This window comes from Euprymna scolopes, chromosome 16 (assembly GCF_053919585.1).
Source record: "Euprymna scolopes isolate OS-2025 chromosome 16, ASM5391958v1, whole genome shotgun sequence".
NCBI classification, from domain to species: domain Eukaryota; kingdom Metazoa; phylum Mollusca; class Cephalopoda; order Sepiida; family Sepiolidae; genus Euprymna; species Euprymna scolopes.
Window position 1 is genome coordinate 990781 of NC_136497.1, and position 19328 is coordinate 1010108.

The following is a 19328-nucleotide window of genomic DNA, read 5'->3' on the forward strand; positions in this document are numbered from 1 at the left end:
CAAAATTAACTTTATTTTGGGATGTAAATAATCTCTATCAATTATTCTAATTTTGCAAATACCTCAGTTAATATTATTCTCCATGATAAGATGTAGAAATAGTTAGCGAAACTGTGTTACCAACCGTGGTTGGCACTTAATGAGGACACGGTAACACACGTGCTAGCAGCACACATATGTTGTGTGTGTGAGATCCATGTGTATGTTTCACTGTATTGCAGATCTCTCTCTCTCTCTCTCTCTCTCTCTCTCTATCTCTCACACACACACACATAGATACACTTTTGAATATATTTTAGTGTGCTCTGTTTTCTGTTGAAAATATCGAAATTCATTCTAATAAAATGTAATTTTATTGATTTGTTAATTATAATTGTTTTAGTGTGGTTCTTCACAATTTTGGGAGTTAACATTTTTTTTGTTATATATTGTAAGGTTAACATTTTTTTCTTTAATATATTTTGAGTTAATTTTTTTTCTGTTATATATTGTGGGTTAGAAATTTTTTTCTTATTATATATTGTGAGTTAAAAAAATTTTTCTTTTTTTTTGTAGAAATAAAGTACTTAATATTATTTTAATAGAACAATAATAATACAAGTTTACTTATTTCTGTGATTAAAAATCAAAAAGATACTTTTCTGTTCAGTTTTTGTCCATCTGAAAACATGTACAACATGGAGACAATTTACAAGATTGTATTGAACACACACACATGCACAAGGTTTAGATTTAAGGATTTCAGAATAAATATTAAATCTAGACAGTATAGGGGAATGTGTGTATAACAGGAGACTTTATTGGTATGGTCACGTTAAAAGAATTGATGAGTGATTGGTTTAGTAGATGTAGAATAGTTGTAGTAGCAATATTCGTTGGTAGAAGAAGGAAGTGATAAGGGTGGAGTCGGAAGAAAGCGGGATAAATACAAACCTGGCCAAAGATAGGTTAGTTTGGAATTGCCAGCATATAAAATAGACATCAAATCAAACATGATAGATCTATTCGTTTTATTTTACTTTTTTTCTTTACAGTGCAACATATTGACCGTTTGTCGATTAATTCCAAGGTTTTATTTTGAATATAAATGAAGTTTAGTTATGAGAACATTTCCAAGTAAATTATTTCTTTTTATAAGAAAGATGTTTAAAAGATGAGTTCTTTGTTTTTAATTCTCATCTTTCATTAAATATTAGATTAGATGAAAACTTCTTTTGGGCGTTTTATAACGACTGGGCCACTTAAGGTGTATTGCTATGAAGGATAAAGTTTTAAATATATAAAAAAATTGGCTTAAAATATGTGGATCTCAGATCAGATGAAAAGAAAAATTTGTATATCAGAATTGTAGATAATTAAAAAAAAAAAGTTAATCACCTCGAAATCTTAAATTTGATTAAAAATTATCTTTTTTTTATATATTATAATGAATATCTTTATTCTTATATTCTGTGAAAGTGATTCGATCGCTTCAATCGCTTGTTTCATACAAAAACTCTGAAGTTCTCAAAAAATCGAGGGATCCTCTTCATGGGGATAACACTTCATCTCTACATGAGATACATGAATATTTCATTACAGTTCTCTTTTACCTCGAAAATGTTCAGTTGGTAAAGAAGTTTGTAATATGAACGTTCATCTCGCTTATTAACCATTTAAATTTGTTATAGTTTTTCTTTCATTTAGTCTCTCAGTCTTACCGGATTCCAGGACAAGAATTCATCTAGTCTGGTGAAGTATCCAGCTTACTGTTCTTACATCTGTTACTATGATAGGCAACATCATTTAGAAAAGGTGCACCAATCCTTATATCAGCCTGTGTGGGGTAGCCATGCCAAGGGAATCTTATTTGGGCTTTGAATACCATATAATTTTGAATATTTAGTTAGGGTTTATTTGTAGGGTGAAGTATCCTCATGCCAGGTTGTCCTTACAAACATTTGTACAGAAAGACCTTAGATACTTGAGGTCAGTGTCTAAACTTATGTGTGTGTACATGTGGTCGAGAAGATTGTGGTTCCGTCTTAGTGTAAAGAATAGATTTCTCAGATAGCTGAAAAGTGTGATAAAAATATATGTAAACAGTACATATAGTGCTAGAATTTCTACTTTTAGCTGTATGTTTGTTAGTGCTAGGTGTTTGACTACTGATCACATTTGGATGTGAACAGTAGTTATTCACATTTTAAATTGTGCTGTGGATACATTTGATACACCTAGCCACATAGATGTTTTATCATGTATGAAATAGCTGTTTGTGGATCACACACACACACACACACACACACACACACACACACACATATATATAAAGTGACCATGTCTGTCTGTGGAACGATCTCAAGCAAACTCCTGTCAATTTTTGGTCTACAGACTTGAAACTCGATATATAAAGGATTTGGACCCGTGGAACAAATTCAATTTGGTCTTTAGCTGCTAAGGGGTCAAAATTGAAAAAAAATTAGAACTTGGCAGGTGTAAGTCAATTTTAAGTGATCTTGTACATATGCATAAATATACATTTATACATTAAAGTCAGTTAAATGTTAACGGTTTCTTTTCCATCTGACAATAGCTGAAACGGTAGGATGGAGTGCTAAATGTTTTGGTTTTGATTTTATCGTATGGCATCCAAGTCACTTTTTTTTTCAAAACTTTTGAAATCACTATAGTATTGGGTACAATATAATAATCAATAGATAATTGGTTCTAAGAATAATATATACAAAATCTGTATAAATTAAAATATCATATTTAAACATTTTATGACTGGGCAATGCTTAATGGCCTGCTAGTATATATATATATATTTGTCCATTTAAAGTTTATTAAAATAAATCCAATGGAAAAAAAAAAAAAAAACTCAGTCAAACAATGCACATGGCCACTTTTGAATTACTTATAGTCGTCGGACTCATCTTGTTCTCATCTTGGGTGTTATTCTCACATTTTGGTCAGTTTAATCTCTGACCTTTCAGTGCATCTTGTTAAATTTGGGAATATTTATGGAATTTAGAACTGACTGGTAGTAGATTGTTCTCATTTCATCAGCTATGACTGGGCAAAATCTAAAATTTTAATTATATTCTTAATATCGCTTGAATTGAGGATTGAACTGTCAACTTCCAGAAGATTGTCACTTTGAACTTTTCTTGTTGCATGATAAGTCCAGTTTGAAATTCCATACAGATTCACAAGTTCTGCAGGTTATGTGGGCGAAAATGTAATGCAGCTTCTGAATAAAATTCTGAATCATAATATATATGTGAGAATAACGTGAGATGAGAACGGTAGTCTGAATGATTATTAACTTTGTACATTCGACAGATGCCAAAATACTGTAATCTGACATATAAACATCATTTTTGATTTAACTACGAACATCTCAAGTCATGCCAGGGATTACCACCACCATAGCATAAAAAGAAAAAACAAAAACAAAAGAACATTCGAAATTTTGGAAAAAAAAAAAAAATTTCAATTTTATTTTTAATAAATAACAATATTTATTAAAAACAATTTAATAATCGTCTGGTCTTTTTAACCGTTAAATCTTAAATTGTTAGTAAATTCCTTTTTATTAGCTTTACATATTAAAACCCATAAAACACAAACTTTTTGGGATAAAAAGTGTATATATGAATATAAATAAAGATGCGCACCCACATACATTGTAATTTGTGTCTTCTATAAAAAAAAAATGTTCCTTTCTTTCTTTTCACCTATGTTTCATGAAAATTATTCTGGGAGTGACTTGATGCCAACTGATAAGTTTTCACCGTTTCTGCAGACTGCCTGCTTTTGCAAACTTGATGTCTGTGTGTGGGTATACAAAACTTGGAATCGGTTTCTTCTTACCAATGATTAAGTACAAGGCTAGGCTACCTAGTTTTTTTTTTTTTTAAATTTTTTTTTTTATCTTTCTTCAGATAAAAAAATCTCACATAAAGATCCCCTGCCAAAATGTTTTAAAATATTTTAGACTGGGATTTTTTTTTTTTTTTTTACCTTTTTTCCTTGAATTAATCAGTTTGTGACATTCTATAAACTTACCAGTCGTAATACCTGTAATACGAGTTTGTAATAATTCATTTGACTTGCCAACTTGAATATGTGACTGAGATGAAGCTTCTAATACTTCAGAGTAATTTAAAAGATTCTTATAATAAAAAGACGAAAAGATTCAAGTTATAAACATTAAAAAACTAATTTTTTAAAAATGTCTTAAAAGGATCAAATTTGATAAAAATTTACAAATCTGTATTATTCTTTTTACTCATACATGTAAAGACAATAAAAGTAAAAATATTTGTTTTCATAAAAAAATAAATTTTGCCCCTGGTTAAAAACAAACATGGAATAATTAAAACCATCTAATTTTAATTAAATTTTCATAAATGACTACTATTACAAATTATTATTTTATTATAAAAACCAAAAACTTAGAGATCGTTTTAGGTCACTTAAATTCCCATACCCCATCCTTTACCCATAGTCGAAACTCATTGACCACATTTGCAAAGAGATAACAGTCTGAAAGTGTGAATGAAAAAAAAAAGTAATTTTTGGTTAAAAACAATTTTCACTTTCATTGTCAGTCCTTGATAATAAAATATTTTTTTTAGTCTTTGGGAGTCACCACTTATCAAGGCCCAAAGGCCACTCGAGAATTATCATAAATTTTTTATTGCATTTTCACTCCAAACAAGGTACATTACCACTTTGATGTAGGGGGCTACTATCTGGGACATAATTTGTAGAGATACTATGTAGGGAGTTGAACAGCAAGATGTCTGTTTACATTAGACTTGAACTTCTGCATGTTAGTACAGTCAGGGAAACAGGAACCCAGAAAGGAATTCCAAAGTCTAACAGTTCGAGGGAAGAAACTATTAAAGTAGCAGACTTTCTTACATCTAGGGTTTTCTATTATGTAGTGGTGGGATTTTGCTGCTTGTCGGGTTTGTCGGGGGTGTTTACGTCAAGGGGGTACAAGAGCTTGTAGCTCGTCAGAGCACCTACCATTAAAGTACTTATGACTAGGGCTAGGACAACAGCATATATTCTTATTGTTTTGATTCTTTTATATAAAGTGATGTGGTTCTCAGTTGATTAACTGTGTCTAACTGGGTTAGATATATACTAGAGAGTCAAAACAACGATAAGAATATTCTGGTATCATAGCCCTACTTATGAAAAATTTCACTCATCAACTCAAATACGATTTTACCTAATCTGATAAGTTTCCATATCTGATAACTTATTTTGAAAATATGCCCCCCCCCCCGTTTTCCATTGTTTACAAACCACATCTACTGTTACAATCATATGAAACTAGCAGGATCTGTGGAAATTCTACAGCACCATCTTTCATATGAATATATTATATTGCTCCTAGGCATTCTGTGGATGTTCAGCATGAATGGAGATCCTGCAATATTATTGTAGCCTATTTGTTAAAACTATAAAGTATTTATCTAAGTAATCTGGTTAATATAATGTCAGAATATATCTGGTTATTACAGCTTATCTCCAATGTCCTTGTAGAAGTCCCTGACATATTTCCAGTGTATGGACGCCCCGCACAAATGGAAACCCCCACAATATCATTATACCATTTTTAGACAGAACAGATACTTCTTTTGGATCCTAACCAGAAGACCAAGAAGATATATTTTAGTGTCACGTATGGTCCAAAAGCAACATTATTATTATTTTTATTTATTTTTTTTACATTACATCTTCAGTGGTTGGAAGATCCTATTAAAGGGGGGGGGGGAAGATGATAACATACTACAAACATTAAATGAGCGTATCTATATACTAATTTAATGTTTGCAGTATGTTATCACCTTCTTCTCCCAATCAAATAATTTCTGATCATGCTGGAAAGCATGACACGTACATATGTTAAAGGTACTACAGTATTAATATATAGATTATTCACTGGACAAAGCAGGGGAAGGCAGAGCGGTAGCTCTAGATATATCTAAGGCCTTTGACAGGCCACCATTCACCCATGTATGAAGTATTGCTGTCACATCTGGGCTGGTGCATCTGCTACTAGTCTCTTGCTCCTTGACAAGGTTCAAAAGAGAGCCGCAAACCTGATAGGCCCTGAACTGGCATCTAAGCTTCAGCCTCTGTCCCATCGACGAAATGTTGCATCCCTCTGCCTTTTCTACAAGTATGTTAGTGGTGAATGCTCTGACGAACTGCGATCACTTGTGCCCCCATGACGTGAGCACCCTCGACAAACCCGACAGGCTGCTAAATCCCACCCTCACACTGTAGAGATCCCTAGATGTAAAAGATCTTTTTACTCCAATAGTTTCTTCCCCAGAACCGCTAGACTCTGGAATTCCATTCCAGGTCCCTGCTTCCCCAACAGTACTGACGTGCAGAAGTTCAAGTGTAATGTGAACTGACATCTTGCTGCCCAAATCCCTACATAGTACCCCAGTAGTTGTTGCCCCTGATAGTAGCCCCCTACACCAAAGTGACAATTTGCCTTGTTTGGGGTGAAAATGTAATTAAAAAAAAAAAAAAAAAGATAATCTAAAAAATGTTAACATCATGTGTGAAGATTAAAAAAAAAATCTATTTTACAATATTCCAAATTGTTGACATTATAAAAGTTGATTAGTTGCTTTGGTTATAAGTCAAAGCAATGACTCATGTAGACATACGTATACAGTGTATTTGCACTGGTGTATTAATATTTAGCTATAAGAATTAAATTAATTATAATTAACTTGAATGATTTAGAGTTTGTGCTGTATAATGCATTGTCCTTAATTCACCCAGCATTTATTTTAGTATTTTGTTTTGTCAGTTTTGTCATAATACTTGTTACACGGGCAAAACATTTTAAGATGGTGCCGCAAAAATATCATCTGCTGATAAACATTCACATTTTTGTGAATGTTTTGATGGCATGACTCAAAAAGAGCCATGCATGATATTGACAGTCAGACTATAAACACATCACTCAATAAGTTCTGACCCTGATATATTGATGGCACTACTTATATGAAAATCTGTATGATTTTTATGAAGTACTAACCTTCAAATAGAACATGTCAAAATTTACAAATTATTTAATTGAAGTTGTTATAAATTTTCAAGATAAGGAAAAATCTGAATTTTGTGTGTGGAAAAACCTACTTTTTTATGAGAAAAGATACTTTTTAAGCACAGCAATGGTTTTATAAATATTATTTGCACTCTGGTTTGTTGGAAAAAATGTAGAAAAGGTGGTACACTGATTTTAAACACAGTCCTATAGACACAAACGAGAATAAAAACTCGGGTTAGTCGAATTCGGCAGTTGTCTTGAAAATAAAAAAAATCCACATTTGTTTTGGCCAATCATAAATTGAAGTTGAATAGGATTGCTGATTAGTTGAAGATAATATTCACAATTTTTCATGAACATTTCTCAATGAGAAAACTGTGTGCTGCGTTGCTCATGATCTAACAATAATGTGTCAATAATTCGGAGCATTGCAACAGAAAAGTTTTATTTTTTGTCATTAAAATATGCAACAATGGATGGAACATAGACGGAGCACATCACTTTGAAGTCAGACTGGTAGTTAGCTGGTGAAAGCCATCCAAAGCAACCAAAGATGCAGGCATCACCGGGTAGGTTTTGGCTTTCATATTTTTGGATGCACAAAAACCCTTGTTTATGGATTACTTTCAAAAGGAAGACTCATCAACAGCACATATATAACTTCATTGATGCATTTGAAGGAAGAAATCAAAAACAGGCAGAAATGAAGAAAATGTGTTAACTCAGTGCATTGTGTCACAAGTCAATCACAACGATGGCAAAATTACATGAATTGCATTTTGAATTGCTTCTGCACTCACCCTATTCTCCAGTTCTGGCCCCTGGTGACTTCTGACTGTAGACCTCAAAGGAATGCTTCAGGGAAAGAGATTTGGCTCCAGTGAAAGAGTGATACTGTAAACTGAAATATATTTTGAGGTCAAAGATAAATCATTCTACAAAAAAGTCATTGGAATTGGTGTATCACCCTAGAAAGAAACCATGTTAATGAATAAAGTTGAACTTTGCTTAAAAATTGTTGTTTTATTTGTTAGGCCTGGGACATAGTGATGTATTAATAAAATTTAAGTTGACTTAACTTCTCAATATGAATTATGAGATACATGTTTTTGACAATACGGTGAGTAATATGAGTACATTATTACTTCAATTTTTCTAAAAAAAAAAAACTGTTTCTAAAAGAGGGGAGATATAACATGAGAAATATTTGGAATCAAGTCACCCCTTGCTATTTATTTCAGATTATTTGAAATCATAGCATATATATATATATATATAGCTATTATTTCAGATTATTTGAAACCATAGCATATATATATATATATATATATATATATATATAGCTATTATTTCAGATTATTTGAAACCATAGCATATATATATATATATATATATATATACTAGCAGGGGTGCCCGGCGTTGCTCGGGTGTTTGGAGGTGTATGCTGTGCAAAAAAAGTAAAAAAAACAAAAAAAATTATTAATTTTTTAAAACTTTGACCCCTATTATGACCCCTTAAAATTTATAGTTTCAGGCTCAAATCACTTTATTAAGTTAGATCCAGGTTCAAGGAACCTATATCTAAAATTTCAAGTGTCTAGACCCAAAATTGTCGGAGGAGTTTGGTAGAGTTCTTAAAGGTCAAATCGTTGAAATTTGACCCCTTAACAGCCAAATTTCTGGTTGACACCCGTCACATCGATTTTCTCAAATCTCAGTACCCGGTATTTCAAATTTCGAGTCTATAGACTAAAAATTGACAGAGTTATTGCGTAGGGAAATGTACACAGACACACAGACAGACAGACACGTTCACTTTTATAGATATATAGATGTACACACATACAGTATTTCAAAATGTATGATATTGATTTCAAATAACAGCAACCCGTTTTTATAAGGAGTGATAAATGAAAACGCTTCTCCATTTATTCAGTGATATATAATAATGAATTATAATACATAAAATGTTGTCATAGGTAATATTTATTGTGATGTGTATTGCATTCTCAAAGGCAATTTTTCAGCAGAAATAAATAGATTATTTTCCTTTTGAAAACATTTATTTTCAAGTAATTTTAATCATTCATGTGATATGGTTAATTTTTGTATATGGATTCTTTAGGGTTGAACACTGATTTGAAACAAATTTAAGTATGTGCTCATTTTCATCCATGACTTTATATCTAATTTATTTATTTTAGAAATTAACATTTTAAGATATTGAACAGTTGCTGCAAAGCGATATAAATGAACGTTAAAAATAGTTAAATTGGTAAGTAGTCAGTTATGCTTAATTTGAAAATATCATTTTCCTGTCTAAACACAAAGAATGCTTTAGTTTGTTTCTGTTAAATTCAGCAAATGCTATTGACTTTCACAACGAAATCAACTCTTTTATTGAAAGGCATTTTTTTCTTTTGTTTTTTTCTTATTGTTTTATGATTTGCATCTTTGTTATGAATCACTTGAGGCACGCAAGTACTTTCCATTGTTTACGCCAGAGTCAATGCCCATGAGGATTTTAAAACTAATAATAGAATTTTTGTGATGTCAGAGGAAATATGATGTTAAAAAAATGTGAAAAGAATGCTCGATAAGGACATAGATACAGCGCCAAGTCGTTAGCCTTTTTGGGAAACTAAGAAAAGAATAATTTTTTTTTCACATAAGCATCACCACTTATCAAGGCCAAGAGGCTACTCGAGAATAAGGGTTAAAGAGTGTACAGTAGAAATTGGACAATATAGTAATCGTTAGTAATGGAAAATCGGTAAATTTGTTAACTTATATGGAACGGCTCATCAAAAACTTGTTTACGTTAGACTTGAACACAACCATATTGTAGTCAGCTGGAAAGCAGGAAAATGGAAGACAATTCCATAGGTGTGCAGTTCTACTTTATATAATTCTATATTTTTCCAAATTATTTTGCTTTTTAATTTATTTTAATTTTGAATAATAATCACATTGATCAAGTGTTACACGATGGAAATATAAAATTGAACTATTAAAAATGTGCTAGGCTTAAATTTTCTGACTTCAGATGACTTTATTATGTTTTTTTTGTTTTTTTACTATAGAATCTAGTGATGGGACAATTCCAATATTTTTTCCCGATTCCAATACAATTACTGATTCCTTACTAAATTTTCGATTCTGATACACTTACCGAATTCTGATTCTTTATAAATTTAAAAATTGAACTATGAAGTAGTTATTTTCTCCAATTATCATAGAAAACACGTTAAGTATACATATATTTTCTTAAGCGTAAAAATACACTTGTACTATTAGGTGAAACTTGATAAGTATTTATTATTTTATCATTACTACTAGCAATGGAACATTTTGCTTGTAACAAAATTAAGTAGAAAAAAAAAAAACAATTAAACGAATCGTTTTTGGCATCGGAAAATAGGTACTAATTTTCCCGATACCAATTCTGAGTAATCGTCCCAACACTAATATTACTGCTTATTTTTTTTTTCTCTAATAAGTTTAATAATGTGCAACAATTTTATATAATAATTAGGGAGGGGTCGCTGCTTATCAAGGCCTGGAGGCCACTCGAGGATACGGGTTAATGAGTGTCAAGTGAGGCAATATCATAATGATCAATAATATTTCTCATATGTTATATCTCCCCTCTTTGGTTTTCATACATAAAGTAAATTTCACAGTGTATATTATTTGATACTGAAGATATTCATAATCGTACTCTGTTTCCAAAAGAGGGGAGATATAACATATGAGAAATGTTTGGAATCAAGTCTTCCCTTGCTATTATTTCAGATTACTTGAAACCATAGCATATATATATATTTATTTATTACCGTTTTATCTGCTTAGTTACACGTTTTGGTTACCGAATCGTATCAACAACCCAGTAACTTCATCAGACTTTGTAAGAAATTGGGTAGAAATTGATTATTTAAGAAGCTGGCTCAATAAGAACTTGTTTACATTATACTTGAAAACGACTGTCTTATAGTCAGCTACGATGCAGCTCTGCTAGTTGTGTAGCCATGTATTTTTGATATCGATGCCTCTGTTTAGTTTCAAAAGACAATAGATACCTTATGTAAGGGTAGCTGCGCGTGTAATTATGAGGGAAAGGTATCATAATCCCAAATCCCATTTCTCCTGAATCGACACTGCGTGAGTCCAGTGGCAAGGAGAAGTGCTAGACGACTGGAAACAATGCCGAGATAAGCAGAGAGCACAAACAGCACTTGGAATTCACAAATGGCCATGCATTTTAGTACTGACCAGGCTCAACGTTGCTTAACTTTGAATGGTCTAACGGTAACTGATATGTCAACGTGAACTATACTGTATTATTTGATGTACTTTTTAGAAATGTAATCAGTTTTTATTCTAGATAATTTTTTATTATTCATTCAAAATATGGAAGATTTATGTCTATTGTAAAATATGCCTTTCAGAGCTCGGATATAAAAAAGAATATTCTGACCCGATGTACAGATTATCTGTTCAGGACTTACTCCTTATAAAAAACCCCCACAAATCTCGATCCAACATACCACCTCAAAATAGATAGCAGACCTTCATAAAGTAAAGTGTTCTTATATTTCGATCCCATTTTTCAAACTGGTCAAGGATTTTATTTCACACCAGCTGTATGCGATCTCTGCTTTCTTTCAAAAAGTCAAAGGTCACTTATTCCAATCTGATATTTTTGGCAACTTTGATTTGTAGATAAACACCTGGTAAGACTGTCTGGAGTGGTATTCGCATCTGCTGGTGCCCTTCTGTCTAAACAGCAAGGCAGCAGAGGTACCAAGTATTTAGTACAAAACCAGTGGGAGGAGTTAAAGTCAAGAATAAGGGAAGGAAAAAAAAAAGCTTGATAAGAATGAATCACCTCCAACTCCTCCTTTCAGTGAACTCATCTTTTACCACCCCACCAACCCTTTCTCTCGATGTAGATAAATAGATATATCTTTGATGTTTTCTGTTTCATATATAGCTGGTAGAGTATTTGTAGGTAAGCAGATCATATTTAATTTTCATCTTGGATTCTTTTTTTTTTCTTCCTCTTTTCCCTAATTTTGGAAGCAATTATCAGTCTCTTAGATTTAAGGATAGTGGAACACCTATTTTTGTTTGATTTGTATTTTTGTTGTTAAATGTTCAGCATCTAAATAATGATAATAATATGCTAAAGCAATTTGATATACGTTATGATCCTTCATCTGTTTTGTAAAAGATGATCTTAGCTGATCGCTGAAGATGTGATGCAAAAATAGTAATGTTTAAAATTTCATCTCATGTCACTGTTGTGTTGACTGTGAAACTCTAACCTAAATACACTTTCTTAGCCTTCAGGTTAGAATAAAAAAGTGCGGGTTGAATCTTTTGCTGATTAGGATCTGGTCCCCTTCTTCAATCACCAGTTGAAGGTAAAGATCGGATGTGATAGAAAAAGATTACATTCTAAAGCCTATGACCAAAGATGAACAAAGATAACAAGTCTGTGCATGCGTAGAGGTGCCAAGTTGGAGTTTGTCAGATCCTGCTGAACTCCAGACCCCTAAAAACAATTTCTTAGACTAGGTTCCTAGCTAGCCGAGTGAATGACCCCCTCCATCCCCAATTGGAAACCTCCAAGATGCCCACAGCCCAGTTTTTTCTTTTTTGTCCCTGGTCACCTCAATAAGTGATCTTGGAGCAACTTTACATACCCCTCCCCAACTCCATTTTCTTTGATCCTGCCTAGAATTCAGCCCCATGTAGAGAGTGACTTGCTTGTTTTTGGCCCACACAAAGCCAGAAAACAGTGGGCGTTCTATCACTTAGACAGGATCAGGCGGGTCCTACTAACATTTTGATTTTAGTTTTTGGACTTTTTCCTCCAACCCTAAAGTCAATGAAATAAAACAAACGATTTTTTATAGAATTTTATATTTACAAATTTATTTAAAACCCCACATATTCACACACACGATTTGATTTGGGAATATAATTGCGAATTACTTTGGATCTTTATCCAGTTATAGCGTACGGAACAAGAACATGCTATTGCCGTAAAATAAAAGGTTTCATTTGAAATTCTATCAATGTTTGACAGAAACATTCCTGAGTTCGGCAAGATACACCTGGAGAAAGTCCGCAATTACATTGACTTAAACGTGAAAATGACACTCAAGATGAGAACAGTAGCCCGAAGAAACCTAATAATACATATAACCAATCTTCATCTCCAAAATTCAGAAAATTTTACTAAAACAGAGTGGAACGGTAAAAATATCGCCCTAAAGAAAACAACACTTCAGCTTTATTTTAAAACTTTTATTGAAAAAAATCAATTCAAATAACTTGATTATGTAGTAGATCAGACATCTATTTAATGTAGCCGCCTTCAGCCTCAATCACTGCCTTGATTCGGGTCCAGAACTGAGAGCATGCCTTTTCCACAAGTGCTGATGAGACGATTAGGCTGGCTGTGGTGTTGTGGGAGGTCATGTTGGTGATGTTCTCAATGTATGACCAAACAAAGTAGTCCTGCAAGTTCAGATTGGGGGAAGAGAGAGGCCAGTGAGAGAAGGGTACAAAGTCGTAGCACTCCTTCTGAAGCCAAGACTGGGTCTCTTTGGATTTGTGGGCCAGCATCGAGTCCTATTGCCACACTCAGGGTCTGCTAGCGGCCACCTGATTGCACCAGGAGATCAACACACTCTTCAACACATCCAGGTACACTTTAGTGTTGAGTTTCAAACTGACATCGAAGATGTGAGGTAGTATGATGTGGCACTCGATTGAAACCCCACCAAAGACCATAACCATGGCCGGAAACTTTGTTTTCATCACTCTGGGCATGTCCCTGTTATTCGTGGCAATCAAGCGATGCATTTTAAGGATATTGAGAATATTCTGTTACAACTTGGATCGGTAGAGACCATGAGTTGTACAGTGGCGCATCTCCAATCTCACTTGTTAAACATTGTATCACTTTCAGACATGATAGAAGGCTTCTATTGCTCTTGGGATTTCTACACAACTGGTTAACTCATAGATGGTCTGCAACAAAAAAAGAAAAACGGTTTTCATCAAACAGAAATGGAATCATATCGTCTTTTCTATGGCAACAATTTTATTGTTCCACTCTATAGTTTAATGATCCAATTGAAAACCTTAAACTCTTATCTTCAAGTGGCTTTTGGCCATAGTAAGTAGTAAACCATTAATATAAAAAATATCAATATCACTGGCAAAGAGATGTGAATAATTATAAGTAGAAATGATGAGTTTGATTTGACAAAGAAATGAAGAAGAAAATTTTACCTGTGCGACAACTTCCCCCAAAATTGTTGACTTCCTATTTCGAAGGCTGTCAAATATCAAACCCCTGATCTGCTTTGAAAAAAAACTGAACTCATAAACAGGAAGCCAAATTCAGATTTTATTTGTGTATTAATTCTGTTGAGGAAGACATAAACTCCCCAAAAGCTCAATCAGTTCATCTTAAAACAATATTTCATGGCAGGTATTGTGAATTGGCTTTAAATGACCCAGAAATTGGTTGTTATGCTGTAAAACAGACACCATTTAAACAAATTCTATCACCTCCATCCATTTTATTGTTTTATTTTCGTTGATCAGTCTCTAGCGTTTTCTGACAGGCTGCATAGTATCCTTGCAATTATGTCCCAAGTAGCCCCTACATCAAAGTGGCACTGTGCCTTGTTTGGGATGAAAATGCAATGCAAAAAAAAAAAAAAAAAAAAAAAAAAAAGGCTGTAATCTTTGTCCAAGCTTAGCGGTTTGAAAGATTGATTTCATTAAAATTTCATATGTAAGATCTTTGTTGTTTGTTTGTATCCAAGTTTTCATTGGTCATCCAACTTTCCTCCTGCCTTTCATCTCGGTCTCCATATTTTCTTATCCAAGAATTTTTGTTTTCTTTTTTTTTTGTTTTTGTTTATATTATTTTTAGATAATTAATTATCATGTGCATTGATAATTAATGGAGAAAAAAAATGTATGAAATTTTATGGTTGCAACGCATCATGTCTGAATTGTTAAATCCAATTCCAATTCAACAAATTCCTACCTTAATAAATAAATAAATAAAGGTACACAGAGAAAAAATAAAACAAATATAAATTCTTAATTCTTTTTGAGTAATAAAAAGGAAAATCCGATTAACAAAAAAAAAAAAAAACACACACACACACAAACTTTGCAACGCAAACCAACTGTTGCTTTGTTCTAAAACAGCTGAGTGTTTTTTTTTTGTTTTTTTTTTGTCAAGAACTGACAATTGTGTGTGGGTGAGTTTCGAAGATGAGCAGGTAGGTGTTGGTGGTGGGCGGCGGCCGGTGGAAATAGATTGTTTTTGAAGTTATTTTGGTTTTGCATGTGAACTCATGCTGCTTAGCAGGCATGCGCTTTTTTATCTATCATAAGAGTTGATAGAGAAAGGTAGACTGTAATCACAGATAAGATAATACTCCTCCATAAAGAGTTTGATAAATTTGATTTAGATGAGGAGAAGCAAAAGTAAAGAATTTCGAAATAAGGTAGTAAGAGGAAAGGTTAGATAAGTCCCTAATAACGGGTAAAAATTTTTTTTTTTATAATTTTGGTTCAACATAACTTATAAAGTAGGTAGTCATAAGTAAGCTATAAATGTCGTTCTTCAGATAACGAGTAAATCAAAAGGAATTTGGGTGTTTTTTCATAGAACTGCTTGAGAATCTGCTTGGTGGGAGAGTATAACAACATGTGTGATATGTAAATAAATGAATCTCTTGCTCTTCTCCCCATCCCTTTCGTCTTCCCCTCTCTCTGTTTTTTTTTTTTTTTAATTTTTTTTATTTTATTACATTTTCACCCCAAACAAGGCACAGTGCCACTTTGATGTAGGAGTCTACTATCAGGGATATAAGTTGTAGGGATACTATGAAAGGAATTGAGCAGCAAGATTTCTATTCACATTACACTTGAACTTCTGCATGTCAGTACAGTTGGGGAAACAGGAACCCGGAAGGGAATTCCAAAATCTAGCTGTTCTGGGAAAGAAACTTTTAGAGTAAAAAGCTTTCTTACATCTAGGGATCTCTGTTGTGTAGGGTGGGACTTTCCTGTTTGTCAGGTTTGTCGGGGGTATTTATGTCAAGGAGGTACAAGGGCTTGTAGTTCGTTGAAGCATCTACCATTAAAATATTTGTAAAACAGGCAGAGGGATGCAACATTTTGTCAATGGGACAGAGTTGAAGCTTAGATGACAGGACCTATCAGGTTGGCGACTCTCTTTTGAACCTTGTCCAGGAGTGAGAAACTAGTAGCAGATACACCAGCTCAAATGTGACAACAATACTCCATACATGGGCGAATGGTGGCCTTATAGAGGTACAGGATACTTTCAGGTGTAAGTAACTTTCTAGCAAAGTAAAGAGCAACCGCAACAATGCCCTTGATGTATCTGCTCCAGCTCATGTTCCCTGTGAACGTTAAACCGAAGAGTTTGAACGAAGTACTTTCAGGTAATTTATCGTTAGCCATAGATATTGGTTGTTGAGAAGGTTTCTTGTAATTATTAAAGGAAACGAGCTTACCAGCATTGAACGTTACCGTTCATTTTTCACCCCATTCCAATACAGGTCTTCTAGTGTTTCCACCATTGCCTTAGATATGTGTTCATTCATTTTCTCCTTGTGTCTGTTATAGCGCATGGTGTCATCAGCAAATATACCCATCTCGGAGACAATTTTATCAGAGAGGTCATTTATGAATATCAGGAATAATAAAGATCCAAGGATCGACCTCTGAGGTACACCCACATTTAAATCATATTGTTTAGATGTACGGCCATCAAGGACATCTTTGATTCTTCTCTTATTTGGGAAGGATTTTCCTCCTCATCTCTTTCTCCTCCTTATCTCCCTCTTTTCTCTCATTTTTCTCTCTTTTCTCCCCACTCTCTCTCTTCCTCTATCTTTTCCCTCTCTCTTCCAACAAAATAAAAAAAAAAGTCTTACTTGAAAAAAAAAAAAGGGGTTAAAAAAAACCTACAATAAAACTTAAAAAAAAATGTCTCTTATGAAACTAATTCTTCAAAAGGTCCCGAATTCTCTTTCTTCCAATATATTTTTCTTTCAACAAATTACCCTTTACCATTTTTTTTTTTTTTATCTCGAACAAAGTCTTCGGGTTCAAGGTTCATAGGGTTTTCTCACACATAAAAATTAATATTAAGACCTGTTTTATCTATCCATTTTTTTTTTTTTGAAAACAGAATTCTTTTCGAAAAGGTCTTTTAGATTGTTCTTTTTTTTTCCTCTTTAGATTGTAATCTTTTAGGATTTTTTTCCACAAATGTTTTTCTTCAAAAATCTTTGGCTTTTAAATTTTTAATTCCTTTTTCAAAGGGGTAAGTATATGCTTCGTGCTTCATAGGATTGTTTCTTTGGAATTTTATTTCTTTTATGCATCATCTTGTGCTTATTAAAACCTTTTTCTTTAAAAAAACTATCTGATCCTTTTTAAAAACAGTATGAATTTAAGTGACGGAGTTCAGTACGACAGATCTTCATTCAAAGTTAAACTATTTGCAACTTCCAAATTAACACCAAAAATGCCAAAGCTGGTGTTTACACTCAAGCAACCAATAAGGGCTTAGCTTCCTTCTTCTTTGTCAGACTGTTATGGTCTATCGTTGCCCTAAAATGCTAGAACACTTGATGACGATGATGAGGTATGAACAATCAAGACTAATACATTGTGGCAACAACTTTACCTCCACTCCAACATAGACAAGAAAATAAATTTTCCAAACTCTTTTTTTTTCCCAGACACCTTGTGTATGCACACACGCACACACGTTTTGTAGTCTCACTATATTTCCTCTGTTAATACCAAATTAATTTGCTAAAGACACCATTTCAAGATATGGTTGGATCTTAAATATTATTTGCTTATAAAAAGGATTGTAGAATGTTAATTTGTACAGTTAGCCTGACAAACTCCTTCTAGGAGTAAATCACAAGCTTTTATGTGTAGCTAGCTTGTTATAAGTATATTTTATATAACTCCTCACCAGTAAGTGTTGAAGAACAGTATATAAAGAAAAAAATGAAAATATATATAAAAAGTAATAAGAATTTTTATTTCTATTGTGTCTATTGATCATTATTGTTTTATCATTTAAAATGTTGTGTAACGCATATATATATATATATATATATATATCGCGTAATGGAAACATATAAGGTATTTACAGCTTCTCTTCCAATTTTCGGATTTTAATCATGTCAAAACGCACTTTATTTCCTTTTGATGGATTGATTGTTGCTATTTCTTCTGAGTTAAAGGTAAAATAAAATCACTGATTGATATAATAATTAAGTGATTGATTTTGTGCTACGAAACAGATACTGTCAAGAATTGTAAATAAATGCCAAGTGAATTAAAGAAATAAATTGTAAGATGGTCAACATCATGAACTTCGGAATATAGACTTTTGTCATTCATTCACTATATATATATATATATATATGTGTGTGTGTGTGTATGTGTTCATAGATAAAACATACGAATGGAACCATGTTTTTCTTGTTCTAAATATAACACATCTTTCTTAAAGTAATTACTGAAAAATAAGTAACTACATTTTCTAGGAGTTCCATTACTTGTGTTGGGACGATTAATCAGAATTGGGAACCAGAAAATTCAGACCTTTTTTTGGGTATTGGAATTTGAAAAAATTCTGTATATTTTCCAATGCCAAAAACGATTCTTTTGTTTTGTTTCATTGCTGGTACTAATGATAAATATTTGCTTTTATTTTAAACCATCAGTAGAACTAAAGTCTATAGCTCACTCGTACAAGTGTATTTTTTTTGACGTTTCTGCAAATATATACATATATTTGTTTTTATAAAATTCTGAAAATAAAAAAATAATAAACAATTCTGTAGCTGAATATTTAGAGCCTTTAAAAGAATCGAGATCAATAAATGTATCAGAATTGATAATTTAGAATAGAATTGGTGATTGTATCGTGGAATCGTCGCATTATTAATTACTAGTGAAGATTTGGTATCTGTCTGCAGCTGAAACTATTACTTCTATTGTGATACCTTTTAATTTCAGAGTAATATACCAATGTACCATCTTTGAACGTTCAATTCAGAAGGGATTGGATTTTTTTCTAGTTCTTTTAATTTTCATTAAAATTTTACTTGTCCCTTTCAGTTCTGTGAACTTTTTTTGTGAGTGTTGG

At 32.7% G+C, this 19328-nt stretch overlaps 1 protein-coding gene across 7 annotated transcripts in view; it reads left to right on the top strand.

Moving 5' to 3' along the window:
- LOC145295824 (serine/threonine-protein phosphatase 2A regulatory subunit B'' subunit beta-like) overlaps window positions 1-19328 on the top strand; it is a 455722-nt gene that overhangs the window by 132912 nt on the left and 303482 nt on the right. The gene's annotated exons all lie outside the window — the stretch shown is intronic.